Source organism: Larus michahellis, chromosome 5 (assembly GCF_964199755.1).
Source record: "Larus michahellis chromosome 5, bLarMic1.1, whole genome shotgun sequence".
Classification (NCBI taxonomy): domain Eukaryota; kingdom Metazoa; phylum Chordata; class Aves; order Charadriiformes; family Laridae; genus Larus; species Larus michahellis.
Window position 1 is genome coordinate 62,041,781 of NC_133900.1, and position 21,768 is coordinate 62,063,548.

Genomic DNA, 21,768 nt, shown 5'->3' on the forward strand with positions numbered 1-21,768 from the left:
AAATGCACACCCTGTGTGTCAACCACAACTGGTTGAAATAAATTCCCTGCAAAACGGAAGAATTCGACATGGGCACCAGCAACTCTCCTGCATGAACAACATTTCACATGCTCCGCTATCTTAATTTAAGCAAAGCAGAACACAGGCATGCCCAGTAAATGGATGCCTTTGGAAATCAAACCTCTGCTATTTAAAGCTTGACAGTGTCTCAGAAGATTGGATCGTTGCCATGAGTTCCTTCTGAAACTCTTCAAAATCACATGAGGGAGCAGTTTGGGGTGGTGCTCAGCCATGAACCTCAGCTTGGGTGTCCCACCCCTTGTGAGAGGGACACCCTGCATTGCATTAGCACAGGAAGCCCAGGAGAAAGCCCTTGGACATGTCCCCTAAGCCTCATACCAAGGACCAGCGCCTCTAAAAACACTGGGAGTTTTTTGGCCAATTCGGGGACCAGGCCCCCTTGGGAGCTCCGAGCACTTTGTGTATTTGAGGCTGTTGCTTCTTCCTCTGCTTTGAGGCAGATGCTGCTCCTCCCAGATCCCACGCTGAGGGGACTACATGCCAGAAAAGAGCATGATTTTTTCCTCTTCTCTGTGTCTTTACTGAGAAGGCGACAAGTTAGCCTATCATGCTTTCCAAAGATGATATAACATTACTTCGGGGACGCTATGCCCCAGGTCCTGTTGGGACTCTGTCATACCGCTTCAGTCTGGAGCACACGCTCGCTCCTTGCTCCATGGTATACATTGAGCTCCTTCCAGCAGGAGTTTTACAGCAAGCTCACAGTTGCTTTAAATTAGAAAAGTTGGCAAGTATCCGAGGAAAGGAGTGGGAGCTTATTTAGCTGAGACAGACAGTTACAAAACTCAATACAAGAGCATCAAGCTTCAAATAAGTTTTCACGAAGTACATTATTTGTCATCACGGCATTTAAATTTGTTTTAAAGGATTTTGAATCACCAAAAATTACCCGTTGGCTTAAATCTACAACTCTTACGACGCTACCCAAAAGAAGTGCATTGCTTTCCCTCAAAAATCCGATGTCATCCACTCGAGCATAAAGGTAAGATGTAACTGATTCTACTTTCCTATTCTGACTTATCTGGAATGCATTTGAAGAAGGGAATGTAATAGAGAGACCTATTGGAAAAATGCAGTTTTTTGCTGGGATATGTGCGATTCCATTAGAAATCAGCTGTAATAGAGCTTCAGTGAAATCTGTTTATGTATCTTGTCTTGTAAGGGAAGATTAATAAACTTGGACAATTATGCACATAACATTACTAACAAAATGTTACCAGACAGATTTTTTTCAAAAAGCAAGGACACAATTTTCTGGAAAAAAAATTAAAATTTAAATGTCTACCTTTCACAGGGTTTAAGGTGATTTAATTGCCTAAAATCTTTTGAAGTATTTCTCTCTATTTAGCTTTAATCTTACATGCCATCAACCCAAACCAGAAATTATTGGTTTTTTCCCTCGTGAATGATTCCAACACTGTTCCAATTCTTCACTTTAACCTTTGTTGCTATGGTTTCATAGAAACTTGTTTTGCAAAAAATATCTGTAAATACCAAATAAATCATTTTGCTTCATGATTTTGCTCTTGCAAAGTTAAGCTCCTGCATTTAACTTATTAAACCCTCACAAATACATCCATTTATTTTGTTGGGGTGTTTCTTCTGTTTGGTCGGTTTTTTTCAAGGTCATTTAACTTCTTGTGCTTCCACTGCTACCGGCAGTACGCTTTGTGCCTATGTGCAGGCTGCGGAGAGAATGTGTGCTGTTAAATAGAAATGAAACGCTGAGCGTAGGTGATTAAACACAACCTTGGTCTGGGTAGGTGAGAGTGTAAATGGATTAGCGGTTTCTTGCTCCCTTTTTTCCCCTGGGTCCCTGGTTACCATTATCCAGGCAAGGCTGAGGCAAGGCTTGCCCGCGTACCAGCTGCCCAAAACCTGATACTCACAAAGGTGGCTAATTTCTCTAATCCACTCACTTTCAAGGAAATGATGAGGCTTTTCAGGCTGAAGTTTTAGGAAAATATGGGTGTGAGCGCAGCATTGCCCACAGCCCTTGGAGCTGTGCAAGCTATGGAAATTTGCTAACACTGACAGCTGGAGAAACAGCAACCTGCTTCAGAAATCACACAATTACAGTGTTATATAGCATGGCACATTAAAGAGGCAGAAAATCCCATCTTCCTATAGTGCCTGCTCCCCATTTTCCCTGGTCTGGGACAACTTCAGCTGCGCTATGGGAGCAGATTTTCCCTGGTGGGAATGCAGGGCTGTAGGTCGTCCTGGTACTGTGTGCCCGTGGGTCATGCTCCTCTTAAGAAATGCATCTAAGAGTAGAGAAACGCGGAGCAGAGAGGGCAGGGGAAAGGGTGGGGAAAGCAAAACTGGAAGTGGAGCAACAGATATGCCTGGCCCACTGGCACGGGGGAAATCCTGAAAGTTTGGTTCCCTTTGAAGCTGCCCCTGGGTTAAGATTTGTGCCGAGTGGCACAAAAGCTCACCATCACCATCCTCGCTGAGCTGTGGAAAGGCAGGGCCAGGGGAATCCCCATCAGGTGTCACCTGGGTGAGGACTATGTGCGGCAGAGATTGGGAAGAATATTCCATGCACATAGTTCCCTATTCCTTGTCCTTCCTCCACAATACCCCACCGATCTGATGGATAGGTGAGAGTAAATGTGGTTGCTGGTCTGCTCCATACTTCTTAGTGACACAGGAGACAGGATGGTTTCTGAAATCGAGTATCACAGACACAGGGACTGCTTCTGGTTCAGCAGCAGTAACGGCCAATAATGCAAGAACACGGTGTTCGTATTATTTCATCTCCTCCATCACCTCCATGCTTCATTGATGCACTTATTTACAGTTCAGTCCCAGTGGCAAGGTGAGAAGGTAGGTGGAAATCCACATATAAGCAGTGTCCTGAAGGCTGGGTTTGAGTGCCTGCAGGAGAAGATCCTCTGTCCCATTTGCTGTGATAGAGCTGACATATCCTTAATTCTCTGTGACGTGCCCGTTCACAGGTCTGTCCCATGCACTGCTAAACCTAATTTACAGGGTCCTTAAACAGATGTTACAGCAACATTACATATACTGTCATTGCATGATCGAATAACATCCATGTTCCGAGAGAGACACATTGCAGATGATAAAATTACTATTTAGATTGTCCAGAAAAACTTAACCTTATAGGGGAGTGAAAATCCTAAGGCTGCAACCTTTTATACAAATAAGAGGCATTGAAAAAATATAGTGTTTCTGATTCCTAGAGGTTGTTTGTCACAGCTGCAAGGTCAAACTCCATGTTATCTGCAAAGTGGATCTTTTTTAGTCAAAAGGACGCCAAAGCAATTATGCGAGTGCCTTGGCAGAAAAATCTAGAGGCTTTGCAGGCTCATCTTCATGATCATACCTGGAAAATAAGTGTTGCAAGTGAGATAACTACCGGCCAGATTTGCATCTTAGTTATAGGCATCAGGCTGCAACTGTCAGCAAAAGGTATTCATTTCTGCTCACAGTCTCTCCAAAGTAAGAGGTGCAGATCTGTAGGGCTGTTTGTCTCTCGGGTTGAAGAAGAAATCCAGATTACTCCAATTTCACAGTGCTGCAGTAAATTGTTTGAGTTCTTCATAGACTAGGATTTAATTTTCATTTTGGAAAAGCAGTATGAATTGGTTCCTGGGTGTCTAGCCTCAAGCCTCACGTGATGTTGGATGCAGCTGGGAAAGCTCAAAGTAATGAAGGCAGAACTGCAGAGGACCTGACTCAAGTCTCCAAAGATAGTTTATGGTTTCACCATATGATCAAACAGTCTATAAATTTCTGTGCGATGTATGCATTGGAAGGGCAGAACTGTTCAGTAAAAAAACAAGTCTTATCACAGAGGATAATGGGGACCCTTTTTAAAGGGGAAGAATAGGCAGTGTATAATGGGAAAAAGATCCTGGCAGCAAAAGGTATACAGTTTTAAAACAACCCAGAGGGAAAGAGAGGAAAAGTCTCACTGGCTGTGATGTTTCACTTAGTCTGGGCAAACCTAGAAGAAATCTGTGGGGACCAATTTTTCCTGGGCTGAGAGATGTGAGAGTCCATATGTTGTGCTGGCTTAAACGTATTGGCTCGTCTTCAGTCTATCTACTGTATTTGTCTTCCTCATCTGTGCGAGTATCGCATCTCTCAGACCCGAATGGGGTGCAGCCTACAGAAGTGGAGGCCAAATCTTGAACAAGATTTAATGGAGACAGTTGACTGTGTGTGGACGCCATCAGGCCACCCATCCTATTTTCAGCTTAGGCTCTCCCCTCCCCCTTTGGAGAGACCCCAAACCCAAAATCAGACACCCCGCAACAAACAGAAACATCTGGCAAGAGTCTAAGGTTAAAGTTGGGGAAGGAAGGGAACTGTTCAGCAAGGGGATATTTTTTTCGGATGTATTGTAATTCAAGTGGTCTGTTTTATTTCTCTCAGTTTTTGCTACATTCTTTCAATAAAGATATTTTCGTTTCAGAAGAAAATGAGAGTGGAGAGGGTATTAATAACGGAGGTGGGACCTGAAATGTAGTTTAAAAAATGTGCAATAAAAACAGGGAGTGATAACGCTATAAAAACAAGAAGGGCTCAAAGGGCAGAGCTGAAGAGGTGTGTTTCCAGCCTGATCACCCCCACCTCTTTCTGTTGGTCCGATGGGCCTCGTTGCTGGTTTCAGGCCAGCGTGGGCACCTCGTCACCACAGCACAGGGAGAGAGACCTCATTTGTGAGCTGCTGAGAGAGGGACCTCTTTTTTTTTTTTCACCCTTTGGAAAAAAAGAAGTCTGAGCTTTTTCTGGATTTGTCCAGGAAAACTCTCCCTTTTCTTGGAGGGAGACTATCCCTGTGCTGGAACACGTATCTGCTATTCTCACTAGCAATTAGGACTCAGGACCAAAAGTCTTTTCCCTTTTCAGCAGTGCATAAAAACTTGATGTTACGCCAGCCTTGCTAGCCCGGCGCTGATGTTCCTGCACAGTGCCGGTCTGCTGCGCTTCAATGCACCTGGGGATTGATCCCACTGCCCCAACACATCCAAGACTGCTGTTTCTAGTCCTTTTTCACCATCACTAAACAGTGGAAGTGGCTCTTTGGGACTAAGAAGAGAAACACCTAAGTTACTTTTTTGCATCCATTGCTTATGCCAGACACCATGTCGTTTGTTTTTTCTACACAAAGCAATTGGCTTCTTTGAGTCTTTATGAGATCCAGCTCTGCATGGATGTGCTCTGAAGGTTATCTTCCAGAGCCTCTCCTTTTTTGGTCCTAAACCCTGAGAACAGTCTTTGATCACAGCCCTGCTTTAGCAGCTCTCCCAGTCCCACACATCTTTACTTGTCTCCAGCTTTTCTTCAGTTCCTCTACGCTTTTCCTCCTGTAAATTGCCAATCTGGTAGCCTCCTTCTCATAGCCCTTCCATTTTCCTGGTGTGTCTGTGTGTTTACCCAGAGGCTCCCCATTTACCACCTCTTTTTTGGGGGTTTCTAGAGGGGGTCTGGTGGCAGCCATTCCTCCCTAAAGCAATGGTCCTGTAACCCCTGCCTAAATGATGTGGGAAGGCAGAAGTACTCTCAAGCTCCCCAACAGCCGATTTCCCGATGGCTGGAGGAAGACTAAGGCTGCTTTAGCCTCTCTTGAGTTACTGTTTCTGTTATTCAGTGCAGAGATTCTGCTAGAAAGTGGTGATATGCGTCTGCAGATGACCTCTGATTACCAGCTTTGAGGTGGGGCAGTAAGAAATCATTCCAGGGAGAGGTAGTGATTTTAGGGGTGGGAACAGGATGGCCTACACTCCAGCAAAGCAGTTCCCATAAAGGACTGGAGTCCAGGTCACAGCTCCCTCTCCTCTCCTGGAAGAAGGAAATTTTCCCTTCTCTCTCCAGCTTGGGTAAAGGGAAAAGGAAAAAAAAAGTATCCTTTCCCAATTCAGCTTCATCATCATCAGTTGATCATATATCTGAGTGCCTCCAACAGGAACGCAAAGATCAAGTAACATGGGCAATCCGGCAGAACGAGCAGGGTCAGTGGTCCTGGCTAGCTGTGAAACAGGTTGTCCTGCTATCTATCCCCTCCCTCCTGCACCCCCAGAGAGAGCAGGTCCTCTCTGCCCGGGGCTGGCCCTCAGGTCTCAGGGGGGCTCTGCTGCACACTCAGGTCTGTGGGCATGCAGCAGGTATTTTTTAGTTTCTCTGCAGAAAGGGGGACCAGTTGCATTTCACTGTATTTGAAGCTCTACAGTTGCATTACACTGCCTTAAATCAGAATGGGCTTTCGGAGGCTGCATTGGAGGTTGCCTTCAACTGTTTAAGGAAAATTGAGAGTTTCCTCTGCAGGACTGCTTAGGATGCCTCCCTGCACGCTCACAGGCCACACATCTCATTCCTGATTTTGTAGCCTGCTTCAGGTAGAGCTGCAATTCAAAATTTCTGTGCCTGGAATTTATCAGGCAGAAATACACGTATGTCGCACTGCGTCACACCAGAATGGTGCCTCCTGTGCTGTCAGGAGGTGTCCAACTTGTAGGACCTGTACTGTACAGCTGGTCTGAGAGCGTGCACTGAACCTGCCTGGGGTTTCTTGTGGGCCTGATAGAGCTCACAGATTACCCAAAAATCTTGGTTAAATGCACATATCCCTCAAACCCAGCTGGAGAAGATATCCAGCATGAAGAGGGCATCTTGGCAACAGGAGTTGTCAGAAGCCTCCCAGCATCTCAGTTTCTCCCTTTCTGCAGGCATGCTCTGCCCTTGCAGACCAGCGCTGATGTCTGAGAAGTTTGATTGCCAAAGGTTAAAAACCATATCTGACTGGTGCTTCTGCAGCCCAACAGGGCATGTATTAAATCCCTGCAATGGGATCCAGGCCACACTGAACTTAAAACAAGCCTCATGGTTCCTTTCAGCTGGATGGCGTAAGGGAGTGCATGATCTGGGTGCATCATGGGTGCAGCTCCATGGATGCCCAGGCTATGTTTGGATTGCTGCATCAGGCAGGATTTAGCCCCAGCTTCCTACTCCTGCAAATACTGGCTTGTAGCCGAGAGAGTTGTTTTCATACCTCCTGCACGAGAGAGTTGTTTTCATACCTCCTGCATTGTGTGAAATGCTTTGACGTGGCGTTTCTTGGCTCTTTCCAACCTGTCTCAGCAATCAGGAAGTTGTATCACCTCCGTGGAGATACACCAGGGTTGTAAAACATCTCCGTTCCCTCAATTAGCACCATTTTATTAATCAGAAGGGGTGGCCGGACTGCTTACTGCCATCATTGCTCACACTTGAACAACCTCTGTGGTGACTCTGGCACAAGGATTGGATTCCTTGACAGGAAGACTTGATGATCCCATAGCAGAAACAGTTTCGCTTGCACGGAAGAACTGCCAAGACACCCTTAAAAGGAAGGCTGTGCCGAGCGCATGCTGCTGGAGACACTCACTGCTGCTCCCACCCTCACAGACACCATCCTGAGCAATCCCTGCCAGACATGTGTCTCCTCTGCCCCATCGAGCCCCTGTGCAGAGGACAGAGGGCCTGATCCTTTTGGACCCCATGGCCAGAGGCCGTCAGGACCTTGCCCTGGTACCGAATACCACCCCCACCCCCAGCATCACACCAGCCCAGCCGGCCACTTTGCTGTACGTGCCTCCTCTCCAGCATGTCAGCAGAAGCAGATGTTTCTAATTTATCACTAAAAACAAACAACTTAATCCCCCAAATATGCAGCAGTTGGGGGTGAGGAGGGGCCCTTCCACTTAAAGCTGATTTATAAATTGGATAATTAGGGTTAATTTGTCCATGAATGAAGCAAATATGTGTCAGATACTGTTACCAGAGCTTCCTCCCTCTACTTTTTGCAAGCCCTAAGCATCCAAAGCCTTTTCAACCTGAGGTAACGGGACACGTTCCTGTTCTGCTGGCCAAAAGCATCTGGCACTGCTTTGTTTCATCAACAGCTCTAATATTTATCTATTTGGGCCTTCAGAACATTATCTGTGTGTAACTGACATTGCAGGCCTCTGTCGCCAAAGGCAGGCCTCGGCCCAGCGTAATGGCTGAAGGCGCTGATGGGAAAAGGCCTGAGCCCAAACACATTCCAGATAAAACGGAGAAAAATATTAGTTTTACCTATGTTGTACGAGAGCTGGAGGCCACAGCTAGCCTCAGAGCATCTGTATTTTGACACGTGCACATACATTGAGCCGTCCAGCCTAATATATATTATATATATGTTTTATATATATATGTACCCTACTTCTGCTGACACCTACTTCAGACCACCAGTTCCTACTGCTTACATCTTAGAATCATAGAATCACAGAATTGTTTAGGTTGGAAGGGACCTGAACAACCCTTGCTCCCTCAGTAGCTCCTCATAAGACTTGTTCTCCAGACTCCTCATCAGCTTTGCTGCCCTTCTCTGGACACCCTCCAGCACCTCAATATCTGTCTTGTAGTGAAGGAACCAAATACTTAACACAGTATTCAAGGTGTGACCAGATCACCTAGTCCACCCCCCCTGCCAAAGCATCTTCACCCAGAGCAGGTTGCACAGGATCATGTCCAGGCGGGTTTTGAATGTCTCCAGAGAAGGAGACTCCACCACCTCTCTGGACAGCCTGTTCCAGTGCTCTGCCACCCTCAAAGTAAAGGAGTTTTTGCTTATGTTCAGACAGAATTTCCTGTGTTCCAGTTTGTGCCCATTGCCTCTTGTTCTGTCGCCGGGCACCACTGAAAAGAGTCTGTCCTCATGGTCTTGACGTTCATTAAAAAAGCCTCTTCCCCAGGCAGCTCAGCACCTGGCCACACCACGTCTGCCATGCACAGGCAGCACTGAAGTAACAGCAATGCAGTGGCCTTAAAAAGATCTTAACAGATCCCGGACACATGGCAGCAATGCTGGACACGTGGCAGCAATGCTGGCCCAGTTCTGCAGAAGGGCAGAATTTGGGGGCTGCTGCCAGAGGTCTCTGTGTCTTTGGTGTCTGGGAAAGGTGATGGGAGAAGGCAAGTCCTACTGGCAGTAGGGTGGTGGAAACGCCTAGGAATCCACAAAACAGAAAGTATCAGTGTGTGAATGGGAGGGAGGCCTTGTGTGAGGCCTCATCAGCCTGCGGACCCCTAGCCTGGGGTGGTGGGGTGGGTGGCAGGGGCTCAGCAGGGCTGGTCCTGGTGCTGCGGGTCACATGGTGCTCAGGGAGGCAGGGAAAGGGAGGCTAACGATGTTATCATGGTGTTACCTGAACCCCGGGGGTTTACCAGTTCATTACCTAAAAGGCAAAACAGGAAGACTACTGAGCTCAGTCTGCAAATCGCTGTGCTAAGCCTTGCCCTTTTACATAGGAAATGGATGGCTGTACTGATTTCTTCAACCACACCTTTAAAAACCGGGTTCAGTTGGGTGTCCTCTCCTGGTAGGTGCTGCAGTTGTAAGAAAATGCAAAATAGCCTTGTATGCAGCTTTCTTCGGGGGGCATGGGAAATCAAACCTTACACTGGAATGGTGATAAGGCTGTGGAATGCTGTTGGGATGACCAGCGCTCCTCTCCTCAGCAGTCTCTTCTGCCGTGAGCAGCATCTCCCGGGGCTGGAGCAGTCGAGAAACACTTCTCCTTCATTATTTCTATTAAATGATAAATTAGACAATGTACCAGGCTTGCAAAGACTTCTCATCAAGCTGGAATGTCAGCTAGGCTAAAGGAAAGATGAGAAGGAGAAAAGAAGAACGGAAGAAAAACAGAAGGAAAGCAGGATTAGAGTCAACAGCAGTGCTAAGAGCAGGAATCAGAGCCCTCAGTGCTCTGCTCCAGCTACTACACTCCCATTCCTCCCATAGGCAATATCCATAAAGCAATCTGGGAAAACAGTGGGTTTGAGAAGAAAACTGGAGACAACTGGAACAACACTGAGCTTGAAGTAATTCTATTTTTGGACTAAACAAAAAAAAAATCCAAACATTTTTTAACTCAATCCAGACAAGCTTGTGTTGCTTAAGCAGTTTTAAGCCTCATGCAATGAGAGCACCAGCACCATTTTATTCTGCAAAGCTGCAATCTGCTTTTCAGTTTTGAAGCCTTTTTCCAAATGAAGAAACCATATGCCATTAAATTAGTTTGTACCAGTGATGTAGCCCTTTACTTCTTGCAAACCGGGCTGTGCTTCAAATGGTGACATATACTGCAAGTGTCTTCTTCTCTACCTAGTTAAAGAGGTGCCTTCCCTCATGCAATGCACGAGGGGATGGTCAAGGATAGCCTTGTGTCAGAAAGCCTCATACTTGCAGGAAGGAGACTGGTTGCACTTCGTTGCAAGAAAAGAACAATTTTCTTTGATGTTTTCAATAGTTTAGTCTGAAATAGCCCAAACCTCACTACAGACCCGATGAAAAGACTGATGAATTTGAAGGCGGAAAGCTGTCTCAAATTTCCAGATATATGTTTAACATGATATTTTGGGGCACTGATTTTTGTTTCTGACTTTTTTTTTTTGCCAAGGTTGTAGAGAAGAAAGGGTTACAGATTTAACTTACGGGGGACTTGATCTGTTGCAAAAAGGATCATTTTCTTAAACTGTCAAAAGACTAAACATAATTTTTACCATCATGTTGGGAAAGTGACACAAACTGACAGAAAGCATGCCTTCTAATTCCCAGGGATTTTATTTTGCCTTCCTACCTCTGATGAAGTAGCAGGAGTTGAAATGAATTTTTCTTTTGGGTGACGATATACCCCACAATGGAAAAGAGAGAATGTCCTTGCCTTAAAGGATCTCCAGCGTTCATCCATGATGTCTGACCTCTAAGGGGCAAGACAGTTTATTAAAAAATCCTTTCTGACCCTGAAATGAAGGATCACATAGCACCTCAAGTGCAGGCTCAGGACATTTGTATGTGAACTTGAGATTTGCTTTTGATGGTTTTAATGGTATGTGTTGTTGATGTTCCTAAATTATATATCTCCGTGAAGCATTCAAAAACAAATGTTCAGCCCCCACGGGGTATGGTAAAAGGCCTAAGGATAAGCTTTGATGTGGATATAAAGTCATGGTAGCTGTCAGGTCCTGAGTCATCTGCCAGTAGCACCCACATGACCAGAAAGGGAATACATATGCTTCTGCACATTTTTGAACCAGACCTTCAGCTGGTGTAAATTAATTATGCTTCCTTTGCAATCAATGCAGCAGTATCTTGTCAGCTCAAGATCTGGCCTTTCCGATTCCAAGACTGAGAAGTTATATGGGCAAGATACTACACACTACAAGTTTAAAAAGGAGATTTTCTTTTTATACATTAATGACACATTAAAATTAGAATAAATTACACATTAAAAAGTCAGAATTCTTCATTTTTAATGTGCCATTTGAAGCATCAACAGGAATTTTCATCTTCTGAGTTCTTGCCCATTATTCACTAGCTCATATACTAGCTAAGACCATGTGAACAAGTGCCGTTAGCATCTCACCTTAAGTGAGATATTGCTGCAGTCCCGATTTGGCTCACTTGGCAAGGCTGAGCAGGTGTGCAACCGAGTTTCCAAGATAGAGGTTGGCAGTATGGAACATTCATGTATAGGTTGCAGAAAACCTTAACTGGATTGCTCCAGTATGCAGAACAAGTGTAGCCCAGATCCGCGACCCATGCTATATTCTTTTTGTTTTTCACAGAAGTAATATATCGTTGCCTAGCTATATGCCATTTATATATATAGTGGTGAGACCATGCATAAAACAATATTATTCACCAAAAGCTAAATGTGAGATCGAAGTGTGAGGGCCATGCGTACGAGCCACTTGTTTAAACGTTTTAATTTTCGTTCTTGTCTTTCAAGACAAGGCTATCTTGTCTTTCAATTCTTCCCAAGCCCTCCTTATGTATGAAAAGAGTTTCAAAACAAAAATTGATTCCAGATGTCTTAAGTGTATTTTTCCAGGCCTGCAACTTAAACAAGTTACAGCAATATGCACCTTCACATAGTTTTTGATCATTATAATATGAATTTTCACTGACAGCAGTGGAGATCACAGGGACCTTTGCCAGTTTCCAAAACCAGCTTTTACTAATTTGGATCCCATTCCAGATTGTCAGAAGGGCTGTGTTTTAAGGAGAATCATTCATTTGATGATCCCTAGTACAGCTGCCCACCACATGTACAGCAGCAAAGTAGCACTTTTTAATTTTCCCCCACTTTCAGCTTCAGCACTGGAACCCATTACATGGCTGGCATCCCACAAGTGCTGTGTTACTTTGCCCCTCACCTCAAAAAGTGATATGTAATGACAGGGTGGCTGTTAATAACTAATAGCTAACTAATAGCAGGAATGCAGAGAGAGGTGACAGCAGGTAGGATGCCAGCCCTTAATCGACTGCTTAATTTCTTGCTCTGTACAGACTGTGTGATCTCTGGCAAATAATATCATCCTTGTGCCTCAGGTCCACAGCTGTAAAATGAGATATTATTTTTTGGCTTCCATGCCAGGTAAGTATAATCAAATGACTGGGTGATCAGATACTGCAACAACCAAAAGTTTGTAATTACCTGGGGTAAGGTATGCAAAATCCCTCTGGACCATAATCATTGAGTCAGCTCCCTGCTCTTGGAGGTAATGGAGGTCAGGTGTGCTGTATGGAGTGGAAAACCCTGAATAATAAAGTCATCGTGGCACATACTGCAGAGACACCCACCAGCTGATTAGACCTGCTTTGGGCAGATGTTGGATGAGATGAACTACAAAGGTCCCTTCCAACCCAAATTACTCTTGTGGTTCTGTTCTAATGCTGCACCTCTGCAAATACGTCCTCTTGGAGCACTGGAGACCACGGTGCACACTCCTGAGGCAGCATCGCAGGAGACAGCCTGCCTCCATCAGGGACAGACCAACTAAGTCATGATGGACCGAACTGATTCAGGGCAGCTTGTTGCCTCCACCAAAAGTACTTGTGGCCCCTGATCCTAGAAACAGTTTAAGTGCCTTTAAGTAGCACTGTATCTCCATGGAGCCAATCAATGGCATGGTTTATTTCTAGATGACCATCTAAAGGAAATGAAAGTTTACCTTATTGGGAAATGTGCTCTCTAGTTCACATTCACCTGCCATGTCATCTTACATTGCCACCGAGTGAGTGTTTCACTCCTTCTGGCCCAGCCTTTACATGTGAAACTGAGCTTTGTGGTTCCTATTGATGCTGTGTGTGTTCCATCTCTCAAGAAGTAACTAAGTGAGGGCTTTGTAAAAATTGTGAGCTGACATTGGAAATAACAGCTACTGGGATGTATATCCCTGTGAGGACCAAATTTTTTAAAGCTGTGTGTAAAATCAGACGATTTCATAACAAAGTCTGATCAAGGTAGTTTAATGGACTCCTTAATCAGACATAGGACCTACTTTCTCAGGGTGTCAGAGGTAATCATACAGCACCACGCCAGCAGAGCAGCACTCCCAGCCTGTGGGCAGTGCAGCCCAACTGCTCTTCTGTGGGCTGTTTGAAAGATAAATGAGAAACGTAAGACTTTAATTAATTAATTTACACTTATACCAGGAAAAAAAAAAAAAAATTAAATTTTTGATGTGGTAGATCATGACATAGATTTCACCCAACAAGTCTCCCACATTTCTGTTTGTGTTATAGCTTCTGGGGTCCTGGCCAAGCTCCCACTTTCACATTCACAGCTGCAATTGTAACTGTGACCCTTGGTTTGGGAACTGTTTTCTTAGCTCCTATATAAATTCTGTGAACGCCTATACAATACTCAGTAAAGCAGATGGTATTTTCAGCGACTACCACCACCTCCAGTTGTGAGCCAGGGCTGCACGTGGCCCCAGCAAAACGCTGTGCCCCAAGGCGTGCAGGGCTCACGCAGCTGTGTTATGGCTGAAACAGGCTGGGGGGAGAAATGACACTGTCCATGCATGGGAGGGCTGCAAGCGCACTGCCCGATGGCTTTGTACTTCCTCGGGGGAAAGCCACATCCCTGGGGCAGAAACCAAGTCATGCTTGGAGGTAATTAGCTGGCGCTCAAATTAGTGATGTGTTTCAGATGTTGAAAACAAGAAGACTTGGTTCTCAGCAGTGAGGGGATATAGTCTCCTTGTCTCAAAACACTTCACAAAGAAGGTTACGGACAGAAAGCTGGACCGGGTCCCGATAATGCCCCACTTGTGGGGCTGCCATCTCAAACCTGGGCCTGCACAAGTAGTCCTCTGTGCCAAGCCTTGCTCCTCCAAACCAGGTGACAGGGCATCTGCACCATAAACCAAGATTAAAAGTAAAAAATCCCAGCTATTTTCTAAAAATAGAAAAGTTGAACTGGGAGAGAGGGAGAAAACATGTGCTTGCTGATGGTTTACCAGAGAGGGAAGAGGTCTAGCACGGCGGGTGACAGTGGCTGAGCAGGAGCCAGCACAGGGGGGGTCAGCACTAACCTACATAAATAATCCCTAAGTATGAGAAAAGGCATTTTGCTGTCTGAAGTACAACACTTGCACCCATTTTAAAGCAACAGCTTTCAAGCATGAATTTTAATTTAAAAAAAAACCACAAATCAATGGCAATACTTTGAAATTCAACATATATTTATATATGGTTTGATAGTACCTCATATTTTGAAAACATTAGTGGAGAAAGGGAAGGGGAAAACAGCTGGAAGAGCTGAAAACAGTCAAAATTAATTTATTGTAGACTTAGAGTTTCAGTATTTGACAAAGGAAGTGGATATAAATGGAAACTAAATTGAAACTGAGACTTTTCCCATTCAACACAATATATCACTGCTACCAGTCAGCTACAACTGGGAGAGACAATTTAATTACCAATAAATAACTTTGAAGTTGTACATGTGTTTTAGTGTCTTAATAAAGTTGCAAAAAAAAAAAAAAGAAGCAACAACAAAAGCTGAAGCCAAGTCTGAGGTTCAAGAAAAACCTTGACAACACACATATAAAACGTGTAGGGGGATTTTCAAGTCCATTGTCACACAAGGAGAGTAACACACTAGACAAAAGGGAACAGTTGATCATTCTTCATTAACAACTATGATTTCCTCAAGCCAGAAATGCTTATCAAAGGTTTTGAGTTGTTTTTTTTCTTTATGTTTTATAGAGCAAGGAATATTGCATTTAGAATATTTAAAGTTTGATTGTAAACTGTAAGTTTATTTCCCTTTTTCCCTCCTTTGCAACTGAATACAATGGAGTGAATGAAGACTTTGATTTTTTCCTTTCTTATCTCTTTCCTACTCCTATTATTATGCCTAAAATGTGGTGTGTTTTTCATCCTCTTCATAAAACCTCTGTCTTCATTGTCTGGGAATGGAATGACTATGTTTAAAATAACGTCTTTATTCTTGTAAATATAATTTTACAATGGAGCAGGGAGCTTCTTTTTTGCTGAAACTTTACATTTACCTATTTTAAGCTACATCATTATCTTGCTTTTCATATTTGTCTCACTATTTGTTCTACTGAGGACTTGTTCCAAAGCTATGCTTGCTTTTATGAAGCTTAGTAAGTTTAAGCAGACCAAAGGAAAGAAAGAGAAAAAAAGACATAAACATCTATTTTGAAGGAGAAAAAAAATTATCTGAAAAACACACATTTTGCTTGCAGGCGATTCATTGCATTTGTGATTTACAAAATACTAAACTTCAGCCTGGGTTACATTTCCTGGCTGAGATACAGAGATTCTCAGAAATTGAGGTTTGAAATAGAAAGTCAGCAGTAACCTCATCTGGAACATAAGGAACCTCAGCAGAGGGGACAGAGCTGAGAGCGCTGCCGCCTGGGAGTCGTCAACCGAAACAGAGAAGCCCATCATCTTTGTTTTACTTTTAAAATTTGTGAACAAAATAAAAGCTGAAAACATGCATTGAGTTTTCATTTTCCTGTGCCTCTGCTAGAAGCATTGCTCACATACCCTACCGGTACAGAGCATGACATGCCACAGTTTCTGCGCTCCGATCGCTCCCTCTTATGTTACTGCTCAAGTATGCATTCAGAAAAGAGCCAGCAGATATAGTAGATTTATTCTAGTTGTCGAGGTCAAGGACTCCTTTTTTTTTTTGGATGCAGCTGAGAGGGAACTCTTTCCTCCTAACACCAGACGGGCTTTCTGCTTTGCAGTCTACTGTCAGTGTGCACCACTGATAAAAAAACATGTGAGAGTACTTTTAAAGGAAATTATTTATCAGTCTGAAGCACCGGTGAGTTATGTGCCGTCTCCAGTGCCAAAGTTAGGGGGCTTTCAGCAAAGCACAATATCAACATGCACTGCAATTCAGAGACTCCAGCTGCTGGAAGCTCTTGCAAGCCATGTAAGTAAAGGGCTTTATTTCACTGAAACAAACTTTGTATATTCTCTTGCCTCATAAAAACCCTGAGATAATCTAAACTTGAGATGAATTTCCTAATGCTAGTAATGTTGTTGTCTTGCTGTGGCTCTGAATAATGCACGTATGTTGTCACAATAAATAACTAACTTACCTTTCTCGAAATGTTTTGCTTGTGAGTAGTGTAAGGAGCAGAATCTGTACGCGGCTCGGGCAGGCTCTGCATGCTTTTCCGATCACCGACACTTTCTATTCTCTGTTTGTGATCGGCACGGAGAACTGCCTCATTTCTTCGATTTCTTGTTACTCTGATTGCAAGAACAATGGGAAGCTGTCAGAAAAACACAAAATCTGTGCAAAGGAAAACAAAGAGCAGAAGGATATTTTATAAAGCAGGATCAGTGAACCCCAAAGTGTGTAACTCCCACGTTGAACTTGCGGTCTTGTGAGTTTCTATATACTTTATAGTGAGGTTTTAGATGTCACAGATTATGTGACTAAGAGGAACGTTAAATGACAGAAGAAATATTTTGATTGCTTTATAAAAATGTATCTTGCTGTTCATGCTCTTATTTAAATTAATCACTTTCTGTATGGTAACTTGTAGTTTATTGAAGGGATGGATCAGCTTTCTTTGAGGTTCAACGCTGCAGTTTAAGGCCATGAAATATTTCCCTGTTCCCTATGCAATTCATGTATGTATTGGTGTTAATAGGCCTGGCAAACAGGCGTTGAAATCCCAGATTTCTCTTCTTGTCTGTGAGGTCCTCCCTGTCCTTTTGATGGCTACCCATATGCAGATAGGGTGATAAATGAATGGAAACTGGCTGTGGTGCCAGGAAGCTTGATTAGCTCCACTGACCAGATACAGGTGGTATTAACCTGAAATAGAAATTTAATATACTCAGGGTTCTCAGTATCTTCCTGTCCAGAAAGCCTCTAGTCCCCCTGCATTCCTTGCAGCCTTTCCAAAAGCACCTAATCCCTCTGACTTTGCACCTTCTATTTGGCTCACACTTCTTCCCAGCTCCCAAAAACTTTTAGCAGGTCCTGCCCTCCAGACCCACAGGTCTGCAAGGTGCAAACTCTGCCTTCCAACCCTCACGGGGAAATCTGGCACGTACACGCAGGACAACTTTACTTATTGCAGATACGCCACCACAATCACCTCTTGAATCAGATGCCCAGAGGAACACGGATGCTGCCCCAAAGAGCTTGTTACCCCTCCCAGCACTGCTGTTGACCTTCATTTCCATGGCAATGCAAGAGCCATGTGGGGAAATGGGCACTGTCCATTAAGGGAGATGCCCACAGTTCATTGAAGTCAATGGGAAGGCTCTGCTTGACTTCAGCCAGGCAGTCAGACCTGGGTGCCAAAATAGCCAGGAAATCAGTAGACACGCAGGGCTGTGGAGCTGCAGTATGTTGCTCCCGGTGAAGCTGGGGCATCACCTCCCTGAGTGAGATCAGGGAAAGGCTCTGTGGAAAGAAGGTTGCAGGGGATGTAGGGGATGTAGGTTGCAGAGATGTAGGGGGGCAGTGTGAAAGACAGACTCCTCTGATGATGGAGGAAGAAGACGTTGCTCTTCAAGAGTGTTTGGAGAGTGACAAAAAGTTTAATTTTTTAGTACAGAGATGGGTAAGAGCTGAGGTAACTCTTTTATTATTTTTTTTTATATTCTTTGTAACTCAGCTCTCACATACCTAGCTGGTGTAACTGCACTCCAGGGAAAAAACAGCAGTTTGTTATATTTTTGGAATTTATGTATATTCATGTGTTCCATTAGTCTCTTGGCAAATGCATCTTTTGAGCTCCAAAGCTTTCTGAACCTTTCATATAGTCCTTTGCTTTGAAGCAACAGATGTCTGTGATAAGCAGATGGTTATGGCTTTGAATTTGAACATCTTTAAATACTTTGTTGTGTATATTTTATGGGGAGGAATGTACTCTGTCTTAGTATGCAGAACCGATGCATTAAATGAAAAGTATCCATGTCTGGATGTTTGATGTCACTTCCTAGTTTGCAAACCAATAAACCACATGTTTTTCAGGATTATTTGTTGTGAGATATTTTCACCCCATTACTCAATTTGTGTTTTCAAGTTGCAAACCAACTGCGAAATATGCTAGTCTGAGCTCAGTCAAAGCAAGCAAGCAACAACAAGAGTCAAAGGAGCTGCCCCGGTTGTGAATTGCATTCTCAATCTAATGTATACTGTGAGTAGGCTGAAATCTTCCTCCTGAAAAATTTCCCAGAGGAAATAATGCAGTGCCTATAGAATAACCTGAGAAAAAGATCTTTTGATCTTTCTTATTCTAAAATTTCATTTTTCAGGAGGTACGGCTATTAAATTCGATGAGCAGGGAATCTAAGAACATAAGATCTTAGAACAGGAATAAATTTGGGAACACAAATGGAAAGAATAAATCTCAAATAAGAAGATAAGTCTCGTTTTCTTTAAAGGAAAAGAAACCAGATAAAAACATTTGATCCAAATGTTTTGCTATTGGATATTCATTTACTGCTCTAAAAATTTTAGTTCTTTTCTCTCTCTCCACTTGACTTTCAGACTTGAAGAGTTTGTTTTTTAAAGAAATCTCTTCAGACAGCCTGTGACATATGAGAACTGTTAAACTTGAATTAGTTGATCTTAAGAATGGATTATTGCAGATTGTAGAAGGCTTTGTTAATTATAATGACATAAGATATGTTATTGCATGGCCTCAGTGCTTACACAAGGCACCAGCCTGACTCAAAAGAAGAGAAATGCCTCATTTCAACCAAGCTTTTGAGCTTTCGCTTCCACCTTTGAGAAGGAACAGGACTGTTGAATGGCTCATGGTACTGGAGGGGTGCTAGAAGGACTCAGTGGTGATGCAGGATGTGCTCTTTTCCTCCCTTTTTTCTCTTTCTCCATTCCCTCTGGGAACCTTTTCCTTTCTCACTTTTCCAGAATACAGTAACCCCTAACGTCAGGCTGTCACAGAATACAGTTTTTCCTCTTTTTTCCACCTCAAATCAGCCCCTCTTTACTCCACAATACCAGGGGTGGTGTTCAGCCTTGCTGGAGAAGAGAAGGCTTGGGATGGAGAAAGGGCCTGAATTTCACTGCTTGGATTTCAGTAGCTAATCCCCATCTCTGCAGGTACAAGCAAAGTAGCCCATGTGTAAGCAAAGCATGCAGGCTGCTGACCTTTGCAGTCTGTTGCTCAAGGCTAATAACTACTTTAATTACTGCCTTGACTAGCTGTGCATTTCCCAGTGGTTTCCTCACCCAAATGTCTTCTGGGACTGGTCATTACCCAAGACAATGGTGGACTAACAGAATGATTAGTTTGACCAAAGAGAGCAGTTCCTTCAGTTCCACTTTGAAAGTTTTAAGATCTCTTCTGTATCCAATGCTGTAGGTTTTAAAAGAAAAATTGAGTAAAAAAAAAAAAAAAAAAAAAAGAAAATTGTTGAAGGGCTCTATTTTATAGTCTATTATTTGACAATGTGAGCTTTAGAAATCTACATACAAATTGGGCGGAGTTGTGAAAACTTCTGATTGATGAGCTGTCTTTCTTTCTGACAATTCTAATTGTTTAAAGGCTGCAAATGTTCAAACACTTTGAAAACTGCAGGTAGTACTTTGCTACCTGACAGCAACGTAACGCAGAGAGAGGGTCTCCTAAGTAAATCCTTGCAATGACATGAAGAGATTAATTCTGATGCATGCCAGACTTCTCTTGTATCTATCTCAAGACCTCTCTCTCTGTGGAGCCCTATTATCCATTACTGGTCTGGTGTAACACCTCAGCACATATGGATTTATTTCTCTGAATACCACCTCTTGGGCTTATAGACGTGAGGACTGAGGCAAGACTCCATGGCGTTTGAATTGAGGTCATACTAGAAGTCTGTGAAGATACAGAAAACTGTAGGTAGTTTTTCTGAATTCTGAAAATATGCGTCCATTTAGGGTCATCCATAAATAAACAGGTTATTTGTAAAGAGGGAAAGAAAACAGCTTTTAATCCTCGCTGTGACGCTGTGTGCCTATAGTTTTCCCATAGGGTTAGAAGCAGAAACAAATCCTTCAGGCCTGACTGAAAGCTCACAACCTAAATGCTGTACAAGACAATGAGCAAAACAGGCAGCAAAGGATCATAAGCAGCAAAAGATCCAGAAGTGACCAGGATGGAGAGCCCAGACCACTTACCATTACTGTGATTCCAGTAATGGAAAAGCTCTTGGCAGGCAAGGAAGCAGTGCAGTGGCATTCCAGCCTGCAGATGGAATCTAGTCTGGAAGCTGCTCTAAGCTAGCTGCTGCAATGGAGGGTTGCAATGGGAACACGGCCTTTGTGCTTGTAGGAAAATCAGCCTTCTGGAACAGGTACTGTCACCCTTAGTTATCAATAGCTGCTAATTAATGCAACCTATATTTGAGTGACTGACCAATTATGAAGTTCAGTGAAGTAAATAGCATACTTGATATCTTAAATGTAGTTGGGGGCAGGGGGGGAAATCTGCTTGTGTTCATATTTGAGAGGGAATTATTTCTGTTATGTTTTTAAGGTTTCCTCTGTGGCTTTTAGGATGTTTCCTGAAATCTGCAATTACATTCATGTAACATCTGCGTCCAGCTTTTTCTAAAATAATAGTAAAGCAGACTGCATGGTAATTAAAACAATTCTTTCTCTGAACCTTATCTCCCTTTTGGTTTATCAGCTGATGCTCTAGCAAGTAGTTTATGCCTTGAGAGGTTGTTCATAGATAGTTCACTGAGATAGCTCAGTATCTCAGCTAACTTGTCCCTTCAAGGTCCTTGGTAACACTGAGAAAAAATTCAGTGTTCACCACAAACTGACTTTGGCAGTTACCAGTAGTTCAGATGGGAGCACGTGGGGAAAGATGACAGTGCAGGGAGTCAGAAGAAAGAATTGGGACTGTTTTGGGTTTTTTGTGGCAATGGGGAACCAGATTCAGCATCACATGGTTGCAACAGCAAGGGCACAGCCAGCACAACCTGATCACTGCCTCGGTGCATGAACAACCTCCCATCTACCTGCATGGTGTCATTAACTTGTCCCCTGAATCTCCTGCCTCAGAGGAAAAAGTCCAGACTAGAGATTCCTGGAGGATTACAAAAAATCTTCAAGATTCAAGAGAGCAACAACACAAGTGTCTGAGCATCCCAAACAAGTAGAATAATTCCCAGTTACAAAGCTGAAGATTTGGCCACTATGTGACCATGTTGCATTGACCACACAATGTCTGCTATGTTCTGCTCCTTAAAGAAAAAGCTCTATATTCATGGCCACTCCTTGTTCAGGAAGGAAAATATTCTGATTGCTAGCCAGATTGAGCACCAACAGCCATAGAACAAGAAGGTAAGAATGCATATAAACTGAAAATCAAGGT

At 43.5% G+C, this 21,768-nt stretch overlaps 1 protein-coding gene across 4 annotated transcripts in view; it reads left to right on the forward strand.

The window, feature by feature from the left end:
* Window positions 1-270: 270 nt before the first annotated feature.
* The window catches only part of C1QTNF7 (C1q and TNF related 7), a 52,764-nt gene continuing 31,266 nt past the window's right edge, over window positions 271-21,768 (forward strand). For 2 of the 4 annotated variants that reach the window (XM_074587626.1, XM_074587624.1), the window contains exon 1: window positions 16,082-16,346. The gene's annotated coding sequence lies outside the window, so the exon portion shown is untranslated. Of the gene's footprint in view, window positions 1,064-16,081; window positions 16,347-21,768 lie in introns of those variants that run through there. The other 2 variants (XM_074587623.1, XM_074587625.1) reach the window with 2 other exon arrangements.